A 27,448-nucleotide genomic window follows, 5' to 3' on the forward strand; every position below is an offset into this window, starting at 1 on the left:
AGGACATATTGTTTCATATACTACTTAAAATAAAATGTTCCATAAATTTATGATTCTTAAGTGGGTGTCAGATGAAATTAGATACACACCTCAGTGGTGATATACTGAGAATAAATAGATCCACCATAGTTATAGCTGTCCAAATGTCTTTAATGTAAAAATTGATTGATTGACTGATTAATGTTAATTGTAAGGCTCTGGTAACTTCAAAATAGATCCCTCTTTTATAGGTATATACAATTTCCCCTTGATCAGTAAATCCTGTGCAATGAGTAGATATGTGCTAAGATTTTGTGTAATTTACATTATATATCATTGAAGGCTGGTAGAATAGTGAACATATGCACTGGAACATAGATGTTATCTAGATCCAATAACCCAGAATTTGACTGTCTGGGAGGTAAAACGATATTTGTTTGTCACAAGAATTATTATTTAACAGCCTCATCATGCAACTACAAACATTATTTAACTACATATGTTAATAATAAAAATGCATTTGATATTTTTATATAACAGTCCATCTTAAATTATATTGTCTCTAATATGTGTACTATATGTGAGATGCAACTCAACATTCCTAAAGTATCTAATTAAATTACAAATCTTAAATCCCAGCATCACATACCTATGTTATTATTTACTCTGAATATAAAAAGCAAACTGCCATTGATATGGATTTTTTACCTGCAAGGCTTGGATTCCATTGCTGACATAAGACATATTTCCATGATCTCCTAATGCATATACAAGGTCAGCACATATGCTGTCTGGTAAACTATTTTTCCCAATGTAATAGTGAAATATTTGAGTGATAAACACACTGTGCTTTTGTAAGTGATGCATATATATATATATATATATACACTCTATATGCCATGTACATATAACAAAATATTGTAATATGTATGGATTCATGATGAGTCAGTTTGTTGAATTTGGTTTATCCAGGGACAATTAAAAGATTTAAAAATGCATATCAGGTGTAACCCCAGAAAGCACTGCCTGCAAGACATATTAAGAATTTAATCTAGTAGGCTATATTTTGTGTTTTAATAGCTCATTGGATTTAAGCTGGGTTCACACTACAGGCTTTTCAGCTGATTATCATGCCAATCAAACGATAAGCGATTGTTCGGCGAGATAATGCATTAGTGTGTGTCCCATAGATTGTAAGCTTGCGAGCAGGGCCTTCTCACCTCTTTGTCTGTTTTACCCAGTTTGTTTATTAGTTTATTACATTTGTCCCCAATTGTAAAGCGCTACGGAATATGTTGGCGCTATATAAATAACTGATGATGATGATGATGATGATGATAGTGTGTACACTGCAACGATAAGCAATCGTTCCAAAGCTCATTGTATCATTTCATTTGATTTTTAAACCGGACTAAAAAACTTGTTCAACGATGGAATGATGTCCTTCCAATTCTGTAGTGTGTATGCACTCACGTTCAGGATTTGCGTAGAGTTTACAGCAGATTGTTATGATAGATGAAGAGCACAGATCTGAGGGTAAATCTTTTAAAACATGTATAGTATATACACATGAATTAGCATGCTGATCGGGGCTTTTTTTTTCAGCCCTTGGTAAAATCGTTAGTGATATAATATTGGGAGAAATTTTCTGTAGTGTGTACCCAGCCTTAACCTATTAGGCTAGACTTTGTGTACTTTTTTTATAATAGCTGTTAGGTCAAAATCTTTACCAAATCTCTTTTCTCTAGTCCTAAGATAACCATGTCATATGTTTAAAGTGTTTCCTAGTATTCCTTTCTGCTCTTCCAATAAGCTGAAAATGTTCCTCTGAAAACCTATGTGGCATAGCAAGAAATGTCTGTGTATAAGACATGAACTGTTGTTAATAGAGATGGTTGAACCAGCCGAGTATTGTTTGTTGTGATAGTACAAGAAAAAAGGAGAAAAGACCGCGCTTCCCTTAAGTATATAATGAATTTTGCTGCCTAAATGGGAAATACTGTGTAACAGGAAGGTCCCCTTCTCTCTATTGTAACGTGATATAAAGTATGGTTTCCCTGGCGCAATAAATATGTAGTAAGTGGTTTAAAAGATAACATATTTATTAAAGCAAAATTGCATATATCATCAACACATCTCTATGGTCCGGGCCAGAAATAGACTTATATAGGTGCAGATTAATACACCATAAATAGAGGAATATAAAAAACTTGAGGACAGAATGTCCAAAAAAGTAAAAAATGAGTCCAAAACATATGCCAGAAAAGAGATAAATTGTCCAATTAGTGCATGCAGTATTGGTCACCATATCGATGCTGACTACCCCGACAAGACTCACCCCAACGTGACTATTACGAAGGAGCTGGTTCCCGACCCGATGAAGCAAGAAGGCGACTGCAGCTGATGACGTCATTGAGGTAAGTATGCATCCATGTACAATGTATAATCCTTTCTTTAACAGAGAACTCATTCACATCCGTCCCTGCCCCATTGGAGATTATAGTCTAAATTCCCTAGCATACACACACAGACAGACAGAGAGAGACTAGGGTCAATTTTGATAACAGCCAATTAACCTACTAGTATGTTTTTGGAGTGTGGGAAGAAACTGGAGCACCCGGAGGAAAGCCAGGCAAATACGGGGAGAACATACAAACTCCACACAGATAAGGCCATGGTCGGGAATTGAACTCATGACCCCAACGCTGTGAGGCAGAAGCGCTAACCACTTAGCCACCGTGCTAATCGGGGACACTAAAAGTCCTTTTAGGGTCCACGGGAAGACTTCTGCATCCCTTACACATCTTTACACATCATACCTATATAGAAACTTACTTGATAAACTTCTGTATTTGTGACTGTATTTGAGCCATTGCTATAGATATTTGTATCTAGACTCAATATTTGGATTTCAGGATATCCTGGATGCACTAATGGGACAATTTATCTCTTTTTTGGCTTATGTTTTGGACTCATTTTGGACTTTTTTGGACAGTCTGTCCTCAAGTTTATTATATTGCTGCATTTATGGTGTATTGATCTGCACCTATATCAGTCTATTTGTGGCCCGGTCCATATAGATGTGTTGATTATATATGCAATTTTGCTTTAATAAATATTGTTATCTTTTAAACAACTTACTATACACTTATTGAGCTAGGGTAACCATACTTTATATCATGTTACAATAGAGGAAAGGGGACCATCCTGTTACACAGTATTTCCCATTTAGGCAGCAACATTCATTATATACTAAAGGGAAGTGCGGTCTTTTCTCATTTTTTTTTGTACTATCACAACAAACAATACTCGGCTGGTTCAACCATCTCTATTAAAACAGTTCATGTCTTATACACAGGCACATTTATTGCTATGCCACATAGGTTTTCAGAGGAACATTTTTATGCACCTATATCAGTCTATTTGTGGTCCGGACCATATAGATGTGTTGATTATATATGCAATTTTGCTTTAATAAATATTGTTATCTTTTAAACAACTTACAATACACTTATTGAGCTAGGATAACCATACTTTATATCACGAGTATTGTTTGTTGTACCGGTCTGAAAAAAATTCAAGCTAAAATTGATACATTTTAATGTTTTTTAATAGTCTATGGAGACTCTTAAATGTGTGCATAGTAGACTTCTAAGATCAAATTTAAAACAATTTTTAAAATCTTTTTTATTATTTAGAATTACTAGTGTGTGAAAATAAAAAATATTTTAAAACACTGATTTTACCGCAAACATTGATACATTAAAGCAAGGGGTAAACCTTTGAGAATGTAAACTGCAAGTATTGATTGTAACCTGCGAATGACAATTGGGGTCTGTTGAAAACATGTTCGTGGCTATCGAACCATTGAAATTTGATTAAATTTGGAATGGATTTAAAATTTTGAAGCATCTTTAGTTGTGAGAATTTTACTTGTTAGTTGTGAGACTCTAATTTTCATAAGGACCATTCTGAATAAGCTTAAGATTAACTTGAGTTCAGAAGTCACCACGTTCCTTGGGTGTATTCAAAGAATTATACAAGAAGATGGAACAGTGGAAGATTACAAGTGCCTGATTTTTGTCAGTGTTCAGGGTGAGTGTTTCCACAAGTGGGGATGCTTGAATTGTTGGGCAGATGATTTGGATGTTTCCTGTTTTCCAGCATAGACCAGGACATGACCACAACTCTGCTATATATGTGATTTGCTTTAAGATTAAGCTTAGATTTGATTTTCTGTACTAACGCACACAGTTCACTTGCACTAGATGACATTTGCAAGTGCTGTGTAACCCCAAGAGTAGGTTTTTGAATATGGTTGACTGAGCTTGCTGTAATGCATATAATAAATTGAGTACTTCTTTCCAAGCCACATGTGATACTTAAATGCTATTGAAAGTTGTACCCAAAGGAAGATTTAACTGCATTTGAAATGCTTGTGAATGGATTTTTCAAATATTTTTGTTCCCTTAACTTGACATCTAAGCATTGCATATTTGCCATGTGATCTGTACACACAGTTGTTCTTAATTTTGCAAATGTTAGCATATTGATTGCTACATAGAAAAAGACTTTATAAAGGCTCTAATATTTCACTTCAGTAGTGTTTGTTTCCAAAATAAAGTTGCAGTCTAAGGGCCTGGGTCTAAAAAGAACATGTCTGGCTTCTTTTGAGCGTATCGTACGCAAAATCATTCTGTGCATGCCCAGAACCTGGACATCTGGCCGTGCACAAAGCCTAGTCTGCTGCGTATGCGGAGACAAAGGACACTAGTCTAAGTCCTGAGTCCTAGTTATATCAGTATCGTATGCATGCTATAACATGTGTCTGCAGTCAGGAGCAACTGTAAAAATGTCCATTATGTACAATAGACATTAAGGACAACCTAATAGATGTTTTTCCAAGGGAAAAAAAAAATAAAACAAAAAAAAATAAATATTTAAAATTTCATTTAAATGACTATTTTATTGACAGGGAACATTAATTGCTTCTCTTTTTTTTCTGTGCGTTCTTTTGAAATCTTATATTATATATACGTATTGTGCATATGCTGCCGTGTATAGTCTAGTAAAATTATAACCGTAGTCAACACTACGCGTATCCATAGATCCGTTTCTTCTTGACTTGGGGAGTACAGAGAACGATTCACGTGCGGTTTATAGCAAACGCATGATGCGCTCAGTATGCGTGCCTTAATGACTCAGGCCCTAAGAGAATATTATATCTAAAGAGCTTATAATACTTTTTCTTTTTTACATCTCCCTTCGTTTATGCTTTTAGGGCATACTGTGTTTTTATTTAAGCTCATTAGAACAATGTTATGCCTTGCTATTGTTTTTATATCCTTAAAAATATCATTAAACACTACAGGGAGCATGTTTACAGTATTACAGAAGACTCGCATTTTGCGTTTCTATTGAAGTATTTTTGATTATTATAATTACTTTTCATTATACTTCTTGGTAATGAGTTCATTCATTCAGAGAAGCACGAATTTGACAGAACTAGGCCATCTGCATATAACAGCAACATTTACATGTGTAATATCATTAAAAATGGAACTATTACACTGAAAATGAAGTAGTGGATAAAATGTAAAGGGATAATATAGTTAATAATATCATAAAATAGTGTGAGTTTTCCTAGGTTAAAGATATAATGTAACATCTGAAGAAACATTTGTAAAATCTACCTCAGTTAAGATATCCACATTTGACTGTGCTACTTTAGCCACTTGCTGTTTTGCATTGCTTTTGAGTTGCCTTTCTTGCAGTGCTATTGTTACTCCTATTTAAGGAGTGTCCTCAGTGAGTGTCTGCTGTCACAGCTTAGCTAGAAGGCATTGAGGTATTCATTATCTGGTAACCTATTCATTTCTGTCTGACACATTTCCTTCAGTGCCCATTTTTACGTCTTCAGTACCAATTTTCCTTACAGATCTTTACCATCAGTCATCACTTCTTAACCACAGTACAATTATTTTAAGGTATATTTTACTACATGGCTGAAAAAAGATTGTGCTTTTCATAGTAGCCTTAACTTGGTTTAAAGACCATATCCACACTGTGATTTGTTTAAATTGTTTAGTACAACCCAACATAGTGCATTCTTAATAGCCATTGTTGTTGTTCACTGCTATTGCTGCTGCTTATCATCCAAGAGTTATTTTGTAATAAGCTGTTTTTTAAGATTGGAGATGATTTTACTGTTTTTATATATTTGTTGTTTTTATTACGCTATAGATGTTAGCTATTAAATGATTTTTTTTAAAAGTAAAATCGGTTCTGAGTTCTTTGTTTTTATTGCATTAACTAGAATTGAAAGTTGCACATTGTCAAGGTCAATTCCTTTTTAGCACTATTCTTGTTTAGACAATGTCTCACAATCTGTGTTGGAGTTGGCAATCCCCTTTTGAACAGCAGCTTAAAGGATTTTTGCTTTTAATAATTCTCTATTGATTAGCCATTAAGCGGGATTATTATTCAAGCACCTGGTAACTTGTTTTTTTATTGTTTTTTCCAGTGCATGCTTGCTCAGATTAATGAATAATCATAAAAAGTCCCCTCTTTCTCATTCACCAGACCCTTTTCGCTTTTCGTCATTTGCCAAGTGAGCTTGCAGTTTGTCAGCTGTCTGCAAAGGAGAGAGTAAGCTTAGTCTGTATAAGAGTTTGGAAATAAACCTTGCTTGTATTTGTGTCAGCGATGTTCGGTATGTGGTGTACGCAGACTGATGATGTAATGTTGTGAACTATAAACTTGATTACTGAACAACTGAATGTATTAGAACAGATGGAACTGACACTCCTAATGTACACAAATAAAAAATGATTTATTATGTTGGCATTATTCAAAATAGACATCAAACGTTCCAAAAGCTGAGTGTAGGAAGTGTTGTTTCACATATCAAATATTTTTGATGCCAAATAACAACACTAAACTACTCCAAAGTGTAGTTTATAGATTTACATTTAGGATTTAACCTAAATAATTGCTTTGTTAATCAGCATAGAGTGTCATGGATACCAGACCCCAATATGATCAGTCGAATACACTAATTTAAATATCCTCAAAGACATGTCACATAAGTAGTTGTAAACAGAAATTTAGAACCGCTGCTGCAGCTTAGAATCTCCACTCTCTCACAGTACCACTAATATCTGTGACACCTAAGCTCATGGTACTGTATATAAACAAAGCAATTGCTAGATAAAAATAAAATGTAAAGTATGAAAAAAAGTAAAAAATATTTAATAATGTTCACCAAAACAGATTCAACATGACAATATATAAAACAAAATGGTGGGGTACTTTTGGCACAGACCCCTGGAAATGTAAGGGTTAAGGAATACTAAAATGCAATTGCATTATTTTGGGTAATATTAATAATTGTGTTTTAAAGCTTTATTTTGTTTATTGCTTAAACAGCTATTAAACTAAGAGATATTAAAGCACAGAGTCATTGTATATAAGCACAGTTTTTCAACATCTTGGCACAACTCACAGCTAGGAGTAAATTATTCATAAACCTAAGATGTTTTCTTTTGATCGGTTTAAAAAAAATCTATTAGAAAGCTGGGACAATGGATGTAGTGTACATTTTATATCGCAGCTTCTATTCTTATTATCTGTGCTCTCCCAGTAACACTTGTCTCTGTATACATAAAGGCAGAATGCTCCACATTCTTAAAAAGCATTTGACTGCCACAGCTGCAGTGGAATACATTAGCTATGCTCCTATGGATGCTGTCAGCCAGCTAACACTGCAAGCTGCACTCAAAGCCAAATTATTCTCCACATGGATTTAGAAATGTATCATACCCTTAAATGACTTGGCTGAATTAAATATCAAGCAATCAATGGGACAGCCCAGTTGCTAAGGAAGCACAAGATCCATTTTTGAACTATTCAGGGTAATTTGGAACAATCTGAGTTTGTTAACTTGAAGAAAACTGTTAATATCCCTATCTTAGAAGCTTTGGGGATGTTTGCAATGTTAATCATTGCAGTGTCCTACAAATTCTACTTAACAGCAAGGGGTTATGGAAACCATATTATCTATTTAAACCTGAATAGTTATAAATCATAAAATTTTTGTAAAATAGTTTGTATAATGATGTTGTATATTATGAAGTAGTTGTGCTTTGCCATATTGGTAAACTGCTAATGGAAATAATAGAGTTAAACAAAGACTGCCTGAATTTGTCTGGAGATAGACAAAGTCCCCAAATGTGACTGCCCTGACCCTCTTGCTCAAGGTTTCAGTTGGGTGGAAGGTGTAGTTCAGTCTGGAGGAATGGGGACTGTACGAGAGAGGATGCTTAGAGAGCAGAGAGGCTATGAGGGGGACAGAACTGAAAGGTAAAAGTGAATGAGATAAGGAGATATATAAACTGTATAATAGGAACACTGGGAAGTATAAACAGACAGTAGGGGAAAATGTAGACTTGATGCAATAATTAAAAATAAAAAAAAAGACAGTTTAAAGGAAGAAACAGACTGTCGGGGAAACAGTGGGTGGTTAAGAAGGCAGGTTGAGAACAATAGATAGAGAAAAATATGCTGGGAAGAAAATGAAGAAAATTACACAAAGTCTGTCGGGACATAATCTTTATACTTAGACAGCAAAACATTAGAAAAAATAAAAAGGTTCCGGGAAAGAGAGAAACAATTAAAGTAACATTAAGTAGGAAGTTTGAAATGAAACAAAGAAAATAAATACATTTCTTGGCATTTGGACAGCAGGTAGAGATGGCTGAACTTAAGATCATTTGTGCTCTGCCTCCCACATACTCATCCTCTCACAAATATAAAAAAAAAGTTAAACGTATGTGTTGGAAGTTGCATAGTAGTATTGATGAGCATCATCACACCAAGGATGTGTTTGCCATCTCTGTTCCTCCTTTAGTGGCAGCAACAGTCACCATAACTTCTGCTTACATGGTGAACAATTGTCTCAGAAGCGAGCATGTTGCCAAAGAAAATTGCCAAGCATACAGTTACTCTGAGCTTGCAGATGAGCATAAGAGTGCACGTGCAGCACCAAAGCTAAAGATCTCTACCGGCTTAAACTGGCAATCCAGACACCATTAATCTGCAGTCACCTGTCATACTGTCTTAGAAAACCTGGGTCTACAGCTACTCAGCTAAACTGGTTTTCCTGACAACGTGCACCTGTAGTCATACTGATGTACCTAGTCGCCAGCTTTCCAGCCAAACCTGCTTACTCTGACTGACCTGTACCTGCAGTTAACCTGTTGTGCCAGGAATCCAGTACTTCTGTTCCTCATATAACCTGGGACATTGTTTCAACTGTTTCTACGGACTTGTGTTAGTTATTATTTACTGCATCTCATTTTTATCTGTGTGACCTGTTTAAAATTAAACACTTCATTGACATTCTCTCCACAGTCTTCATATTGGGAATCCTGACAAATTGCTTCCCACATTTTTTATATTGTAAGTTCATTCGGACAGTGTGACTCTTATGTTTCATGTCATGGTATGGTATTTATTTTAATTGTGATCCCCTCAATATACAGCACAGCATAATATGTTGACTGTCTATAAATAAATATTATTAATAATAATTCCTTTTAAAATGCATCATTACTATATTCTAATTAGGATAATTATGAAAATACTATGCTAATGTTGTCCTGATCCATATGCTAAAATCTAGAGATGCTCTGTTATTACAGAAGATTGATCAGCCTCTTTTATTGGCCAGTTAAGAGCTCCACAGATAATAAAATAATTTCTCCAATTGGAATAACTTGCTATGAGCATGGTGATCCAATCGGAGATCTCCAGCATTGGCTTCAAGGTAAGTCTGTTTATTTTCCAATCAGTTTTTCAGAATTTCGGATTTTATTTGCAGGGCTTGTCGATGTCGGATTTTTCCTCATCGGTCAAGAGTACCCCACCCGCTGTGGATGGATCCCCCCCTGGCCTATCACACTGACCAGAGCTGCAGGGTAGCAGAAAGAGTGGTGGTACCGGAAAAGCTGGGTCCAAACCTCAGTAACAGCTGGGAACGGATTAGATTTTGGGTCTAATCTGTAGGTGACAGGATTTTTAGCATGGAAGATATTTTCAAGCAGGTCTTTGAAGCAAGTGATGTTTATTTGCTCTTCACTGGTTAAAGGTACCAGTGATCAGGTCAGGTGAAACAAGAAGAACAATTTTTCAATACAAGCCAGTGATTTTTATACAGTTTGGCCAGCCCCGTTGAAATCTGAGCTATTTTTAGAATCAGGATGTCATGTGTTTAGACAAACATGGATTTACATGCATTGCAAAGCTAACAATATTTACACTTATCTGTAAAAACTTCAAATCCTTGCTGTGATTTCCTGCATCTTATTTCAGAGCCAGGAAGTCTACTAGCAAGTCAAAAGGTCTAAATAACATGAATTTAGCATGAGTCCTTTCTTCCAACAGTTGCAGAATACACATTTCAAAAGAAAAGTACAAACCCCAAACAAGTCATTTCCACACATCACGATACACAAAATACTTTCTAAACAAAGGCTCATTGTATCAGATATATACATTACTTTAGCAAAGTTAAAACAGAAAAAACTAATTTTCTACTCTGTTCTCAGAAATAACGATTTCCTATATCAAAATATACACAATATCAAAAATAAGTGCATTGGCAATTATATAAATAAGCTTCCTGCTCTATTTCTTTTAAATAAATTTATACCATAAGTGAACCAGTCACAGTGTCAATGGCAATTTTAGGACCCATTAGGAAGAGAGAAATATGATGCATCTGCCCAAGGAAACAATATAACATAGTCAGTTATAAATCCATATGTACAAAAAATAATAGCATGTTTAGTGGAAGTAATGCCACATCTGAGTGATGTTCCTGTAACGATCCACGACGATCCGCGTCTATTTTCCTCTGGCTGCATCCCGGCTGTCATAGCAACAGTCAGTACGTCCCTTCCCCTTTCTGCAGTCCCGGCCATCACCATGGCAACAGCCGGGACGCTTTCTAAACAGCGCCGCACAGGGCAGCCGGGGCGAGGAAGCATTAGTTATAATAAAGCCTGCGGGCTAATAAGCTTTAATAGTATTTATTAAGCAGCACCTGGGGCTAATCATGTGATGCCTAATCTTGGTCCCCGATTGGCTGCATTTATTATATAAGGCAGGAAGGGCGTTCACAGTCTGTGTTGTTTGCTGACCTGCTGTTTTGTCTCCTGACCTTGAGTGATCTCCTGTTGTGACTCTTGCCTGTACTTTGGACCTTGGCTGTTTGCCTGTTGTCCTGACATTTGCCTGAATATTAAATTCTGCTAATTCGCTTGTGGCCCTGATCTCTGCTTGAATTACCTGACTTGCTTGCTGCTGGCACTGACCTATTGGCTTCACCCTGACTACGCTGCCTGCTACTGACCCCTGACCCTGGTCTGCCATTGACCACCCAATCCAGTCTAGACTACCGCCTCTGGTTCCACCTGCACTACGACCATCATAGATAAGCTTTTACTACACCGAGCTTAAGACCTGGGGGCATCCAAGTACCTGTTAGCACATAAAGCTCTACGGGAAAGGTGGCTGCTAAAGGTGAAGACCTCGTTACTACCCATTCTAAAAGCTCATCTTAGTGGTTGTTAGCCCTAACAGTTCCAGAAGGGAGTTATGTGAAATATTTAGGAACCCATTACTAGAACAGTTCTTGGACAATAGGGCTATGGAAGGTTAAAAAGAGTATTGAAATGTTTAGGAAAATTGTCAATTTTGGAAAATCAGTCTGCTAGCATTCACCAGGCGGCAGATTGTGTAAAAAAAATATATATATGTGAGTGTGGTTCTTCTTTTTCTGTTTCATTTTAAATAAACTGTTCTGCATTTATATTTATGAATGCCAATTTTTATTTTTTATCCAATTATCATTGTGAATTTTTGTCATATTAAATCTAAAACGTTCTGTCTTTGTGTTTTAAAGAGTCCTGTTCTGGTTCTCATCACCTCCTTTCTGCTTTATCATTTGGAGTACCAAAGGCTCAGTCCTAGGAGCTCTGCTTCTCTATCTATACAACTTTTTATTTGAAAACTAATAATCTCATTTAGATTTCAGTATTTACCCTATGCGGATGATACCAAAATTTATCTATCCTCTCTGGATCTATCACCATCTGTGTTAGCCCATGTTACTGACTTTCTGCCATTTCATCTTGGGTGTCCACTCGTCAATTCGAATTCTTTCAAAAACAGAGCTAAATAATATTCCGACCAGCCAACAAAAGGTACCTACCTGACATTTTTATTTATGTTGACAATATGATGGTTTGACCCTTTAACTTTTGTTCCCCACATCCAATCTATATATAAATCCTGTTACATACATCTAAAAAACATTTCCACAATATGCACATATATCATTCAAGACACTGAAAAAAAGTGAAGATTGAGTGATTCTTTATATCAATTATTACTGATGTGAGATGGGTGGTAGAGACCCTTTTGGGAGGGCTTACCTAGGATGTCTGCGCTTTGTTTTTGTGTTATGAGGGTGGGTGCTGCCTTGACAGATGGTCCAGATGTTCCAGTTCCGGTTTTTGTTGGTTGTCTCCTTGATGCTTCCGTGGCGCGACCTGTGGGGAGAAAAATTGGGGAGGGGGGAGGGGAGACAGAGAGAGCAGGCGAGGCAGTATACACCCCTAGTATCCCCACCGTATACACGGCACTAGAGCTATAAACAAGGCAAAGGAGCTATAGACCAACACTGCAAAAGGAGCTATAAACATTTCCCGGCCGCTATCGTGTATACTGCCTCACCTGCTCTCTCTGTCTCCCCTCCCCCCTCCCCAATTTTTCTCCCCACAGGTCGCGCCACGGAAGCAACAAGGAGACAACCAACAAAAACCGGAACTGGAACATCCGGACCATCCGTCAAGGCAGCACCCACCCTCATAACACAAAAACAAAGCGCAGACGTCCTAGGTAAGCCCTCCCAAAAGGGTCTCTACCACCCATCTCACAACCTCCAAGTTCCAAAAGGACCGTCAGCTGCTGCCACCCCCGAACACATAAGACTCCTCAGAACACAGAAACTAAACAACATCTTCAACAGCACACCGCAAGACACCGCCCTAGACATCCCGATAGAAGAAAGCTTCTGCAAAAAATTCCTGAGACTAGAGAAACTACTATCAATCGAAATCAAACTATGGTGGGACCAATCAACCCTAAGCAAATATCTAGAACAGGACAGAATACCAAGAGGTCTACGAATTCAGAAAAAACCCACTTTCACACCTTGCGGCAACCACTTCGAAACAGAATGGAACAACACTCTAGACACATGCTCAAAGAAGCTTATAAAGCTGATCATACAAGACAGAAAGGAGTCACTAGAAGGAATAGAAAAAGAGATAACAACACTACAAGAAGAATTCAAACCTCTAGCAAATCTAGAAGACTACAAACAACTTCAGACACTTACCCAGAACAAACTCAACAAACTAGAAGACAGTGTCATCATGACAAAACAGAAAAAATTCAACAGAGATTACATAGACTACGAAGAAGGTGAAACCCACAACCAACCTCCACACCACCAAGCGCCATACACGGAAAGAAGGAAAAAACCACCAACCACAACATCCTACCCGACTCATCAGAAAACAGAGAAACCACAAAGAAACCAAAGACCACCACTAATCACAACACTACCAAAGTTCAACAACCAAAGAAGATTCTACCAACCACCAAACGCAAAGAATTTCACTTACGGGACCCAATACAGAGATATGGCAAGACAGCAATACAAGGAAGGAAAGAGAACCCACGAAGACACAGAAAGATCAGAACAAGAGAGGATAATGAACACAATCCAAGACCTAAACATCACAACCCATATAATCCAAACCCAAGAAGTAGAAGAATCCCTGGAACATTTTTTAGAGTTTCTCCAGAAGCATCCAGACCCACCAGACCATCCACACCAGACACATACAACAAAGAGAAAAACAGTATCCACAGACTCAGAAGAGGAAAGAGAGGAGGACTACTCGCAAAAAGGAGAATTAGGAAACGTACAGAAAAAGAAAAGATAAAACCAGAAGGAATCTTCAACCTAAGCAGCCTAATCCTGACCAACCACATGACCACACTCCTGAACAAAGGCCTCAAGTTCGCACCAAAAAACAAAATAGACATCTTTGACACCTACGTCGATCTTCACAGATTCACGAGAAAACTCTGAAGAAATTTTTCAACAGATGTAACAAGGAAGGCGAAGAGGACCCAAGAACAAGTGTAGACCCAGAAAATACTCCAGCATGCGTCCACACAAACCTCACCACCAAGTCTTACTTCTTCCCACAACACATGAAAGGATCATACATCAAAACCTTCGAAACCCTAGTCGAGAAAGACCTCAACAAGCTAAAAGAAAACAAGGTAAGACTACCTAACCTCTCTCCACAGGAAAAACAAGCTCTCAAAAATCTTAAAGATAACAAGGACATCATGCTTAAACCAGCTGACAAGGGTGGAGGAATAGTCATCCTGGACAAGGCAGACTACCTAGAAGAAGCCAAAAGACTCCTCAACGACAAAACAACGTACAACAGAGTGGAAAATGACCCCACTATCAAATACCAAAAAGAACTTCAGAAACTACTCAACAGAGGCCTAAAAGACGGAATCCTAAATAAAAAAGAACACAACTACATCTACAGAACACACCCGAGAATACCAGTATTCTACTATCTACCAAAGATTCACAAGAGCGCAGAAAAACCACCTGGAAGACCAATAGTATCAGGCATCGAATCCCTCACATGCAACCTCTCAGAATACATCGACAAATTCCTACAACCACTAGTGAACACACAAAGAAGCCATCTCAAAGACACGACACAGATTCTGAAAGTCCTGAACGAAATTGAATGGGAAAGTAACTACACTTTAGTCACATGCGACGTGACCTCCCTCTACACCATCATAGACCACAACAAAGGGTGCGAACACAGCAACCACTATCTAGGAAACAACCCGGACATACACACCACCCAGTCCAACTTCATCATAGAAGCCATCTCTTTCATCCTAGACCACAACTACTTCTGGTTCTAAGACACATACTACAAGCAAATCACAGGCACCGCGATGGGGACGAAATTCGCACCAAGTTACGCAAACCTATACATGGCAAAATGGGAAGACGATAACATCTGGAACAACAACCCCCACCAACAAGACCTGGTTACCTAGAAAAGGTACATAGACGATATCCTGTTCATATGGAGAGGAAACAACACAGATCTTCTTTCCTTCCTGCAACACATCAACACAAACAACCTCAACTTGAAGTTCACCTCCAACTCAAGCAAAACCCAAGTCGAATTCCCGGACCTCATGATTTACGTGGAAAACAACAAAATAAAAACAAGGACCTACATGAAGCCAGTAGATTGCAACAGTTACATTCCTATCAGCAGTAACCACCACAGGACCTGGCTGAGAAACATCCCAGGAGGCCAATTTAGGAGACTAAGAATAAACTGTTCCTCTTTGGAAGCTTTCAAAGAACAAGCAGGCACTATGAAGCAAAAGTTCCTGGAGAGGAAATACGACCAAACACACCTTAACCAAGAAATCTAAAAGATGGAGAAAATGGATAGAGAAGAACTTCTTACCTACAAAGAGAAAGAAACAAAAGAAGATAAAACACCACTGTTCATCACGAACTACCACAGCAACTACAGCAAACTAGAAAACGTCCTGAAAAAACACTGACACATCCTCCTAGAAGACAAACAATTAAAAGAATATCTACTGGAAAAACCACGGATAGTATACAGGAAAGCAAAAAATCTAAAGAACATACTACCGGCCAGCTTCATCCCAAAAAACAACAAAGAAAAGAGAAACAAAGAAACCTGGATCAAAGAAGGCAAAAAAGGTTTCTATCACTGCAACCGATGCACGGCATAAAAAAACACAAAACACAGCTCCACAAAACCATCGACCGACTTCACCTCAATCTCAAACGGCAGCAAACACAAGATTGAAGACAAAATGACATGTGACTCCACTGGAATAATTTATCTCCTAGAATGCCCCTGTGGACTCCAATATGTAGGAAGAACTATCCGAAACCTGAAAACACGGATCCCAGAACATATAAGGAACATAAGAAAAGGAATACAGAACCACAGTGTATCTGAACATTTCAGAGTTACCCACGATCAAGACCCCTCAGGCCTAAAGTTCACTGGCATAAAACAAATCCCCAAACCCGTTAGTTCAAATTCACCTTTAGCCACATGTCTGGCTATTGTCAACCTGCCAATTGGCAGTTTGTGAGCCCAGACCTATCCCTCTAAACCCCGCCTCCTCATCTCCGCAAACATTGCCCCGCAAGCATCCCTCATCGCCCAGCAACACCCAAATAAGTTCACACTATTCAAACCTCTTCTATTCAAATCTCTACCCTAAATACAAATCTGTCATTCTCACTTATAATAATTTATCCCCCCTCCCCCCACCTAAGCAAATTGCCCAACATAAACTAAAGCCAAATATATGTTTGTAAATTAAAATTAATAACATATAAAGACAAAAACCAAAATATAAGTAAACGAATATCAATAGTGCCCACGCATCCGCCCTCATCGCCGTTAAGACGCAGGACTCCTTTAAGTCTGCCAATCACTTAGTGCAAGATATCCAACAAATTAGTTATAGGAAACCCCCCCTCCCAACCAACAGCCCGGTTAACAAGCACCACCCGCCCAGTGTTTTGTCCCACCCATCACCATAGCGTTATTACCATTATTACAATAACCAATAATCATATAATCATAATGCAAGCACACCAAATTTCCACCCTTTAACCCTTAAGTCACACCCCCCTCCCCTTCCCCCTCCCCTCACGCTTCCCATTGGATGAAACATGGAAACACATGTATAAGAAGACCCACTTACACAGACAAGCAACATCCCTGACGAAGTCCGCCCGGACGAAACGCGTTGGGACTGAACACTACAAGACAACTGCCTACACTCGGAAAAGCCAAACAAAGTACTAAGCTCACCGAAGACAGGCATACCTGACAGCAATCGAGAAAAAGCACGAGCGGAGAACTCAGCTCTGCAGTGGAACGCACAGGCGCCTGTGCATTCCAAACCTACAAACCGGAAGTACACAAGAAGAGAGTTGATGGGCTGCAGCCACCCGGACCGCTTGTCCTACGCTACGGTTCAACACTCATTACATCATCCACCCGCCCACTCACGGCAAAGGACCAAGGTTCATACAATAACTGCCCTTTTTAGAGCAAAAAGCAAATAACGCTATTTATACCTGATTAGATCCACCCACTTTCACGCAATTCAGCCCATACACCACACTAACTCCCAATACTCCCCTTAGGTATCCATCAATTCTCCTTAAGAGACACCACATCCTCCCCACATAACCTACGCAACGTAATAATCACTACACCTTATCCCTATACAGGGAACCCTACCAAATTTATACCCTTTAAGGAGTTTAAGCTTGCAAAGTCACCCCATAGCCATACACATCACTATATCTATTTAAGGCAAGCAGGCATAGTTACAATTAGCAGAATTTCTGCAAAGCTTTAACCACAAGCTATAGACAGAGCAATTTAATCCCCTTGCCCGCCCCAACCCCTAGTATCCCCACAGTATACACGGCACTAGAGCTATAAACAAGGCAAAGGAGCTATAGACCAACACTGCAAAAGGAGCTATAAACATTTCCCGGACGCTATCGTGTATACTGCCTCGCCTGCTCTCTCTGTCTCCCCACCCCCCTCCCCAATTTTTCTCCCCACAGGTCGCGCCACAGAAGCAACAAGGAGACTATCAATTATTACTGTCCACCACATCTCTAGGTCTATATATAGATATGATATTAATCTTTAGATAATTGATATAATTCACGACTTATGAGTACTTAATAAAACAAGATTAGATTAGAATTGATTTATTGTTGTTTTTTGTTTATTTTTTGTATATTTATATTTATGAGTTGCAGAAGGATGTGAGTGCCATTTTAGATTATATTTATGCAATGTGAATGGAAATATGTTTAAAGTAACTAACTAGAAGAGAGTTATATTTATGTTTTATAATGGAGACCTATTACTAACAATGTTAGATGTGAGATTTGTGACTATAATGAAATGTATGTGATGGATGAGGATAGTGTTAGATACGGGTTGTGTGATTGATATACATATTATTGATGAAGTTTTTCTTATTTTGGTGAGAAAATGTTTATCCCTTATGAGATACAAATAGGTAAATATGAATTTGATTACTCAGATTATTACATATTCCCTTTTTTTCATGCTAATGGACTTTTGATCCTGATAGAAGCTTTAATATTGTTCAGTTGGACACACGATGGACTCATGAGTGTTTCATATACTGATGTATTCAAGTGTTGCTTCATTGGGTTAAACATAATGACCTGACCGTTTTCTTTTCACCCACCTAATTGGAGACATTGGAATCATATGACCATATTTCTTTTTGTATTTGTTCGATTGGACACATTGGAGCCACATGACCCCATCTCCTTGTGTAGAAACACTGCTGGATATGAGACGTGATCATTTGCCTCTGATGAAACAACCTATCACGGCTGAGAAACGCATCAGTTGACATTGTATTGAGCTCTATTCAACACAACACAAACTCGTAACCCCGGGCTTGTTAACACGCTAGCATCAATGGTTATCTACATTCAAAGGATTATCATTCTCTCTAAATCTCCTAAAGGATCAAAGGACTTGACAACATATAAAGGTAAGTAACTTTATCATCTTCTTATGACTGTTGCTGTGAATTGCTCCCATACTCTGGAAGGGTTCTATCTAAACAGCTTACACTATAAACGGACTGACATTGTCTTTTATCCTATGAGTCCTGCATATCCTGTTTATATCTATGGAGAAGGTCTTTGAGGAGTTTATTATCTATATCCAATAACATGCCCATTGTCACCCCTACAATCATTTTTGCACACAGTGGCTAGATTGATTTCCCTTTCAAATTGTACTTTTACATCTGGTAAGCTCTGTTAGACTTTACATTGGTTGCCTGTTTTTTACTGAATTCAATTTTAAATAATTTTGCTAGCAAACAAGGCCATCAACAAAACTGCACCAACTTACTATCAGACGCCATCCCCGCGCCTCCTCGCTAGCCGGGGACTGACGTCTTCTCTCCACGGAGCGCCCCGTTACTAGGCAACCGGGACGCTCCTTCCGGCGGCACCAGGGTGCATGCACGCCTGTTGCCACAGCAACGGGACACACAACACGGCTTCCTGTCAGCGGTTAGCGTGTCTGACCACCGTACCACTCACTGCCCACCAATGAGATGAGACTTTCCCCTATATATATATATATATATATATATATCCTGCTCTGACACCACTAGGGTGCCAGAGCAACTAGCAATCTTGTATTCTAGTCTCCAGCGATTCACGTTCCTACATACCCTGTTTGCTGACCTGTGTGCCGACCCGGCTCTCCCTGACTCTGATTTGAATACTCCCTTGGTTCTGTGTTGTACTCTTCGGATTGACCCTTGGCTTGTTGACTACTCTCTGCTTCCTGATTCAGTACTGCATCTGCCCGCACGGTTCCTGACCTCAGCCTGTACAACCACGATTTCCACCGTCATCTCGCGGATAGCGTCCTGGGAGGGCCACGAAATCCAAACTTCCTTTCTGGGTTCCCTGGTGAAGACCGGAGGCGTATTATACTCCGCACCTCCTGGTGTAGCAGTGCCAATAACCGCGGGTGCGGCAATCCTACTTCGTGACACTTACTGTTAGGGTTCCCAGTATAAAGACCATGGACAGTAGAGTAAATGAAACAGCGTTTCGTTATTTTGAACACAGGTCAAACAGGTATAAACCAGTTACAGTCAATGGTAAAGCAGGTAGCACAAGTCAATGGAAACAGCAGGAACAGGATTCCTGAATTACCAGGATTAGCTGAGGAAGCAGGAGACACTGGATACCAGGCACAATTGGAGCACTGCAGATACAGGAAACCAGGCTTACCAGGATATAAAGTCAGGGTCACTAAAAGGTGCAATATGATGAGACAAACAGTCTGATACCAAGAAACAAATCAGGACCAAATCACAGGAGTTTTTCATACAGAGCAGGAGCAACAAACAATTGAAATGGCACCAGTCTGTTGGAAAAGACACTCTTTAAAAGACCATACACAGGTGATCAGGATCCAGATCAAATAATGAGGGCTTAACCCTTGCAGGCAGGATCTGAAACAGTGAAGGCAGCATCCAAAGAACAGGTGATGAACTGCAGACAGAGGCAGATCACAATTGTACCCCCCTTTTATGAGCGAATACCAGAGGCTGAACAAAATCTCAAAATTCAAACTCTTCTCTTATTTTTATGCTTGTTATTTTTTCGAAATAACCTTATTGTCAATATCTGCCTGCAGTCCTCTGCATTGCATGCTGCTTACATTGGCAGCTCCTGCCTCCTGCAGTGGTAGTCAGCATATTGATGCTGACGACCCCAACAATACTTACCCCGATGCAGCGACCCCGAACAGCTACTTCACGACCTGCCTCCAGGACGACTACTGTGACCGCCGACTGCCAGGGATCACGACCAATAAAGAATCTGGCCACTCTGCCTGACGTCACTGCCGACCGCGACACTCTTCTCCTTGCTGTTTAAGGTGGAAATGTAAGTATGCGGCCATAGACAATGTACTTTACTTAGCGTTGTACATTACATTTTGAAAAACATGCATGAGCACAACATGTATGGCTTGAAAGCAAGGGAGGAATAAAAACCATTCACCATGAACACTGAACTAGAGCCAGCAATAAGATATGCTCATATAGTACTGACTCCCAAAAAACACAATCTACACTGAGTGTAAGTACACTGACTGATGTCTTTTGTGCATATAAATAATCCTTTACTATATGTATATTTTTTTATCTGTTGAACACAGGTAACCTCAGCACATAGAATCTAAACTAGATAACTTTGGAAAACCCAACTGAAGAACTTACAGATCCCAGGAAAAAGAAAAACAGGAAAAACAAGACCCCAACAGACAAAAACTAAAAGGAGAAGAGGAAAAGGACAGTCTAATGAAAGAGAGACTACAAAAGATTAGGACTAATACTGTAAAAATTAAAGACTTCGTTTCTATGGGAGAACTCATTTCTAATTTTACTGTAGCTATTTTAACATATCTGACCAATAGCTAGGAGCAACCGTGCCTGCACAACTGTATTTTATTATACTATCAACACGATTAAAACATAGTGTTTGCTACACACACATCAAAAAGAGAATAAGAGTAGATCTGGGTCACAATTTCCATATTGTTCTGTCTATCTGGGAAGGGCTAGAGATCCCCTTCTGAGGCCATTAGGTGACAGCTCATATACCACTACACATTTAATCCAGTACAACTGACAGCATAAAACCTCAGTCAAGTGACAATAGTATCAAATGCTAACCCTTAGAAATTATATCCTCTTAGAATAAGTCTAAGCTTGATAAATCATGGCATTCTTTCAGAGCTGGTCCTTACCATAATACATGAAAACCTGTTGGCTGATTATTCTCTGGCCTACTGTCTGACATACGATCTCCCAAGAGTTGTGTTGGGTATGTTTATGAATGCTGTATATATAAAATTGCAAATTTGATGAACAAGTGGTTCTAAACATTTTACCCTTTAGCCATCCTATTTGATTGTAACTTTAACCAAAGTAATAGTAATATCGTGAGCAAACATATATAACAATAACCCAACTGATTTAGATCTGGCATTGTAATAATTTTGGGGTCATACACACTGTAAATTAGCCGATAGCAAAGTTGATATCACAAATTGATTGGCTTTGTAAAACAGTATTTGTTTTAAGTATTTAACTCTCTTCCTCAAAATACATCTTTTTGATGTGTTCCGTTAAATAATAATAAAGACATAGGGGTAAATGTATGATACTCCGGTTTCTTCAACTGCCGCGAGTTTGGTGAGTTGACAGCTAAAATTTAAAGCGGCGCTGCCTTGTAAAGGGAAGTTTCCCTTTACAAGGCAGCGCCGATTTAAATTTAAGCTGTCAACTCGCCGAACTCACGGGAGTTGAAGAAACCGGAGTATCATACATTTACCCCATAGTTGTGGTTTGTCCATAAGTCTGTAGTACGGAGAATATAACAGAAAAGATTTAATTCAAACAAAATTACAAACCTAACATTTAAAGAAAAAACAGGCTCCATTAATTCTCTTGGCCAGGGAAATAAAGCAAAAACTCCATAAAATTAATCTGTATAAATATGAATAAGTACTTCAGAGAGTCAAATTAAACAGCACATTTGGAGCCAGAGCACTTCCTTGTTTGCTAACAAATTTCAATTAAGGACATCAAAATTTAGAATCCATACCTAGTTGTCCCCAATAAAAATAATCCAAAACACATAGCAAATATTCAATGTTATTATCAGCTATACAATATTAAATAGGATATAAAAACAGCCTTCTCCAAAATAGATTAATTGATTTCTAGCAAAGGTTAGTTATCCCAAACTTTGGTTTCAGCAATTATAAATTTTAAACATACCTATTCTGGCGACAGAAATTTCTTGAATGATTAAATAACAAAAAAAATTAATAAATCCCCAATCCCAGATGGCTCTAATAATGAACATTGATTTCCTCTTCCTTGCCTAGCTACACTGTTTTACTGTACAATATTTTTGGCAGCTTTCCTACTGAAATACTGGGAGGTATGGTAGTTACACTCACTAAACCAGGGAAAGTCAAGGAAGGACAATATGGCAATTTTTAGGCTGCTTTCCTTGCTGGTGATTTAGAACTATATGCAGAGTGATTTACTTTTAGGCAACATAATTCCACAATTAGAGGCCATTGATCAAGTGGACTTAGTTTCTACAGGGAAGGGAGGCATATGATAACACAGGTTCTTAAATATAATCTTCTGGCTTCACAAGGACACATTATCTGCTCAGTGAAGTCAGTGTATGTAGAAAAGATATATGCTTCATTAGTGATGGAACCACTTGCTGAAAGGATCAGATCAAAACACAGTATAATATAATTTAAATATGTAAGATCTTCCATAAAATAAGATCCTTTGTGGATCACATGATTTTAGGATTCCGCCTTCTTTGGAATATGTACAAGGTATAAAAATATTGTGACAAATTTCTCTTTATTTTCTTATTACCAGTTTCTTATTAAATTACAAACGCTAAATCTAGGCGCTGATAATATCACACGGAGAAAAATCTGAAATCTAGTTCCTATAAAAGGTTATCTGAGATAATACTTAGAAAACTATCCAATGACTTTTCTGATTTGGTCTTTGAAACCTCATTAATAGGTAGAATAACTAGCTCAAAAATGATTATTCTTTCTAAAGTCTTCTATTATTTTTCTACCAATCCCTCAAGAATATCATATCCAGATGTTATTCTACTTTTAACTGAAAAAAGTAAGAAAACCAGAGTGCATACAAGATGTAGCAAAATCAGCAAAGAAAGATGGAATGGACATTCCCCAAATAAAGATTTATAAAGCTATAGCACAGAATATAATGAGGTGGAGAGAAGACAATCAAAACTGTCTCTTTAGGAACTTTGTGCTTAGTTTATGAGAAAAGCTTAAAGCACAATATATTTTATATCAAAATAAGTGATAGTAAACCAGAAATAGATTCAACTGCCTTTTAAACATTCCCTTGTAAATTAATTGAACATTTATTACCACATCTGCACAGTTTGAAAAAGAAAGGAATAATAAAGATTTGAGACACACTATACACGTTGTACACTATTTACCTTCTGATCTGGGCTCTTCATCTGTCGTAACTATTGGCTGAATGGATGACAGCAGCTCCAGTCCGATACCATATTCACATCCTTATTTCTGTCCTACCCAGTCCACTCCCTTCACCTGCAAAGTATCGTGATCCAAAGCCAATGGTCAAGAAAACATGGGGAAACAGATTGCCAACAAAATGCCTAACCTGTGATGCATTGTGTGGGGAAGACTGATTATTTACATACTGGCACACGCGTTACACCCAAAGGTGAAGGGGGTTAAGAAAGTAGGAAGACCCCACAGAGTGGATTGAGTTTTGTTGCTGACCAGGGGTGCGGAGTCTAACGAATTCCCTGTTTTACACCAAGAACCGCTCAAAGCGAGATGGGCTTAGCTGCCGAGAACCCACAAGTTGCAGTCCCCTGACCTGCCACTAGGTGTAACACACGTTACTGGACACATTAGGAGAGGGGAGAAGCAACTGACAGCAATCAGAGTAACTGAGTTTGAAGTAGTACATGAATAGTTAATAAAGTAATAGGTACTGTTGGCAGGTGGAGTGCCAGAACAAGCTGGGGTACAGAGTCAGGAGGCAGATGGATAGTTAGAACAGAGCCAGAGTCTATTACACAGGACGGCAATGCGGTAACAGAATCAGGAGGCAAGTGGAGTGTCAGGACGGAGCCATAGTCTGGTACACAAGCGGTCAATGAACAGGATAGCAACTCGAAGAGCAAGAGCACAGGAACAGAACAAAGGTCAGGAGTCAGACAAGCAGAGACATTTGTTGCTCTGACACTGCTTTAGTGTCAGAGTGAGCTTTATATACTCTGCAGAAAGTCTATGTCACCTCCTAGCCATGATCATGTGACCACCCAAGCCAGGAAGTGCTGAGTTCTACAGAGAGGCAGAAGAGATCAACAGCACAGGTGTGTGGAGCAGGTAAGTTTGTGACTCTCACACATTCCTGCCATGCAGCTTGCTCAGAGTAGGGTCCCACAAAGAGAGACGCATGAAAATGGTTAACAAGAAAACATTTCATAGTCGGAAGTAAACTTTTATCCGTGTGGCACTGCTGTATGAACCAGTGCCAAAAGCGAGGACAGAAAACCTAAAACCCACTTTCACTGCTGGAACCCTTGCAGCGCTTCCGGATCCACCAGCTCCTCCAGTGACAGGTAAATTGCTAAATAGCTAAGTTGTCGCTCCAATTCTGCAGAGTGTGCACACATTGCAGAATTGGAACAATATCATTCCGTCATTTTTAGTTCAGTTTAAAAATAATGATATGATGTGCTTTGGAGCGATTATCTTTTCTTGTTGCTCGTTACACACTAATGCAATAATCGGCTGAAAACACAGTAGTGCGTACCCAGCCTATTTAGAGGTTCCTTAAAATGCAGCCAGGTGAGTGCCATAAATAATATGGGTCTATAGGTTTAATCGCTAGGATGTAATGAACTTTCAGGTACAATGTGATTATGTTTTCAGTGAGCCACATATTTTGGGGACAATTAGGATAAACATAGGACTAGGCTAGTCTAGCCTATAGCTGGGATGGGCTGTACTACTTCATTGGAAGGCTCAGCAGGGATCTAGGTCCCGTTGGTGTTTATCAATTCATTGGTGGTTTAGCTGCTATCCTCCAACCACCATCACAAACTGCTTGGCTGCTAAATACCACTATTCAATTGATGATGCGATTGACATGGACATTCTAGTAGTTATTTCCCGGTGCCTTCTGAAAGGTTTCCAGTTACTACCTGGCTGTAAACTGGAACTTTTCATTGTACCATGTAAATTTTTACATTTTTGGAGTTGTGCCTGAGTGATCTTCACACAGATTTAGTTGAAAATACAGACAAACAGATTCAAATTTAAGAGCCTACACAGATTGTATTAACCATACTGAATTGGCAAAAAACTATTTCCTTACATCATACACAACTCAGATTAGGATTTTTTACTACTTCGATCACTTTATGCTGGAATCTATGGCATAAAGGAGGGTTGTTTTTTTTAGCAAACACACAGAGAGATCCCCCAGCACACTGCTATAGCCAGCAACAGATCTACCATTTCTACTGTAGATAAAAATGCAAAAATCTTAGTTGCACACATTTGCAAATGTATGTTAAAGCCACCCGCCACTCCACGGCGATTCTGCTAATAGGGTGGTCCTAACTGTAAACAATGAGAGTCCCATATATTTGGGCCATACATATGTGTTTTTAAATTGTGAGCTAACTTACCAAAGAGGTACCCCAGAAGCCTCCAAATAGCAATCCAATGTCAGCACTCCCCCTCAGCTACTAACACCAACATGCCTCTCAGATAAATAGAGAAGTGGAAGTTGCTCAATCAATTTATAGGCTATAGCAGGTGCTTGAAAGGGTGGGGTTATCCTGAAAGGAACAAACACAGATAGAGATCCTCCAGCACACTGCTATAGCCAGCAACAGATCTGCCATTTCTACTGTAGATAAAAATGCAAAAGTCTTAGTTGCACACATTTGCAAATGTATGTTAAAGCCACACGCCACTCCACGGCGCTTTTGCTAATAGGGTGGTCCTAACTCTAAACAATGAGAGTTCCATATACCAAAGAGGTACCAACAGTTTGGTTTCAGTAGCTGAGGGGGAATGCTGACATTGGATTGCTATTTGGAGGCTTCTGGGGTACCTTTTTGGTAAGTTAGCTCTCAATTTAAAAACACATTTGTATTGCCCAAATATATGGGACTCTCATTGTTTAGAGTTAGGACCACCCTATTAGCAAAAGCGCCCTAGAGTGGCAGGTGGCTTTAGCATACATTTGCAAATGTGTGCAACTAAGACTTTTGCATTTTTATCTACAGTAGAAATGGCAGATCTGTTGCTGTCTATAGCAGTGTGCTGGGGGATCTCTCTGTGTGTTTGTTCCTTTCAGGATAACCACACCCTTTCAAGCACCTGCTATAGCCTATAAATTAATTGAGAACTTCCACTTCTTTATTTTTTTCAGCAACTCTTTTTAAATTAATATCAGACATTTCATTTGACACTATTAACCAAACTTTGTCTTGCATCACTTAATCTTAATATTGATTGGTGCCTTGAATAGGGCAGATCACACTCTAATTGCTGCTAAGAAGAATGAAAAACACCTCAACATTAAAATTTGCATAAATGACTAGTGTGAATATGTAAACTATGTGTGAAAAAATGTATTATGTTCCATGGAGAGATGTCAAAAGTTCATCAGTGGAATCCATGGCAGTAGAGTAAATATTCTTTAATAAAGTATATTAATATGATCCATCATTAATCTAGAAGAACACTGCTACTCTATTTAACATTTTCCAGACGTACGTTTCACCGTAAAGGCTTATTCGTGGCTAGGCCTTTTATATAGATTATAGTTTGGGGATGGAACAATAGATGTGTTATGTGGATCAATGATGAGGCTTTAAGATATGGACCCTACTATCATGTTTACCTTATAAACATGACCACTCATAATATATATGAAATATGAGACATACATACCCTTACATATAAGGGATATTAATACTATATATATGACATACAACCTGCTTCCCTGAAGGGTTTATTTTATTTCTCAA

The sequence above is a fragment of the Mixophyes fleayi genome, chromosome 1, assembly GCF_038048845.1.
Source record: "Mixophyes fleayi isolate aMixFle1 chromosome 1, aMixFle1.hap1, whole genome shotgun sequence".
Lineage (NCBI taxonomy): Eukaryota > Metazoa > Chordata > Amphibia > Anura > Limnodynastidae > Mixophyes > Mixophyes fleayi.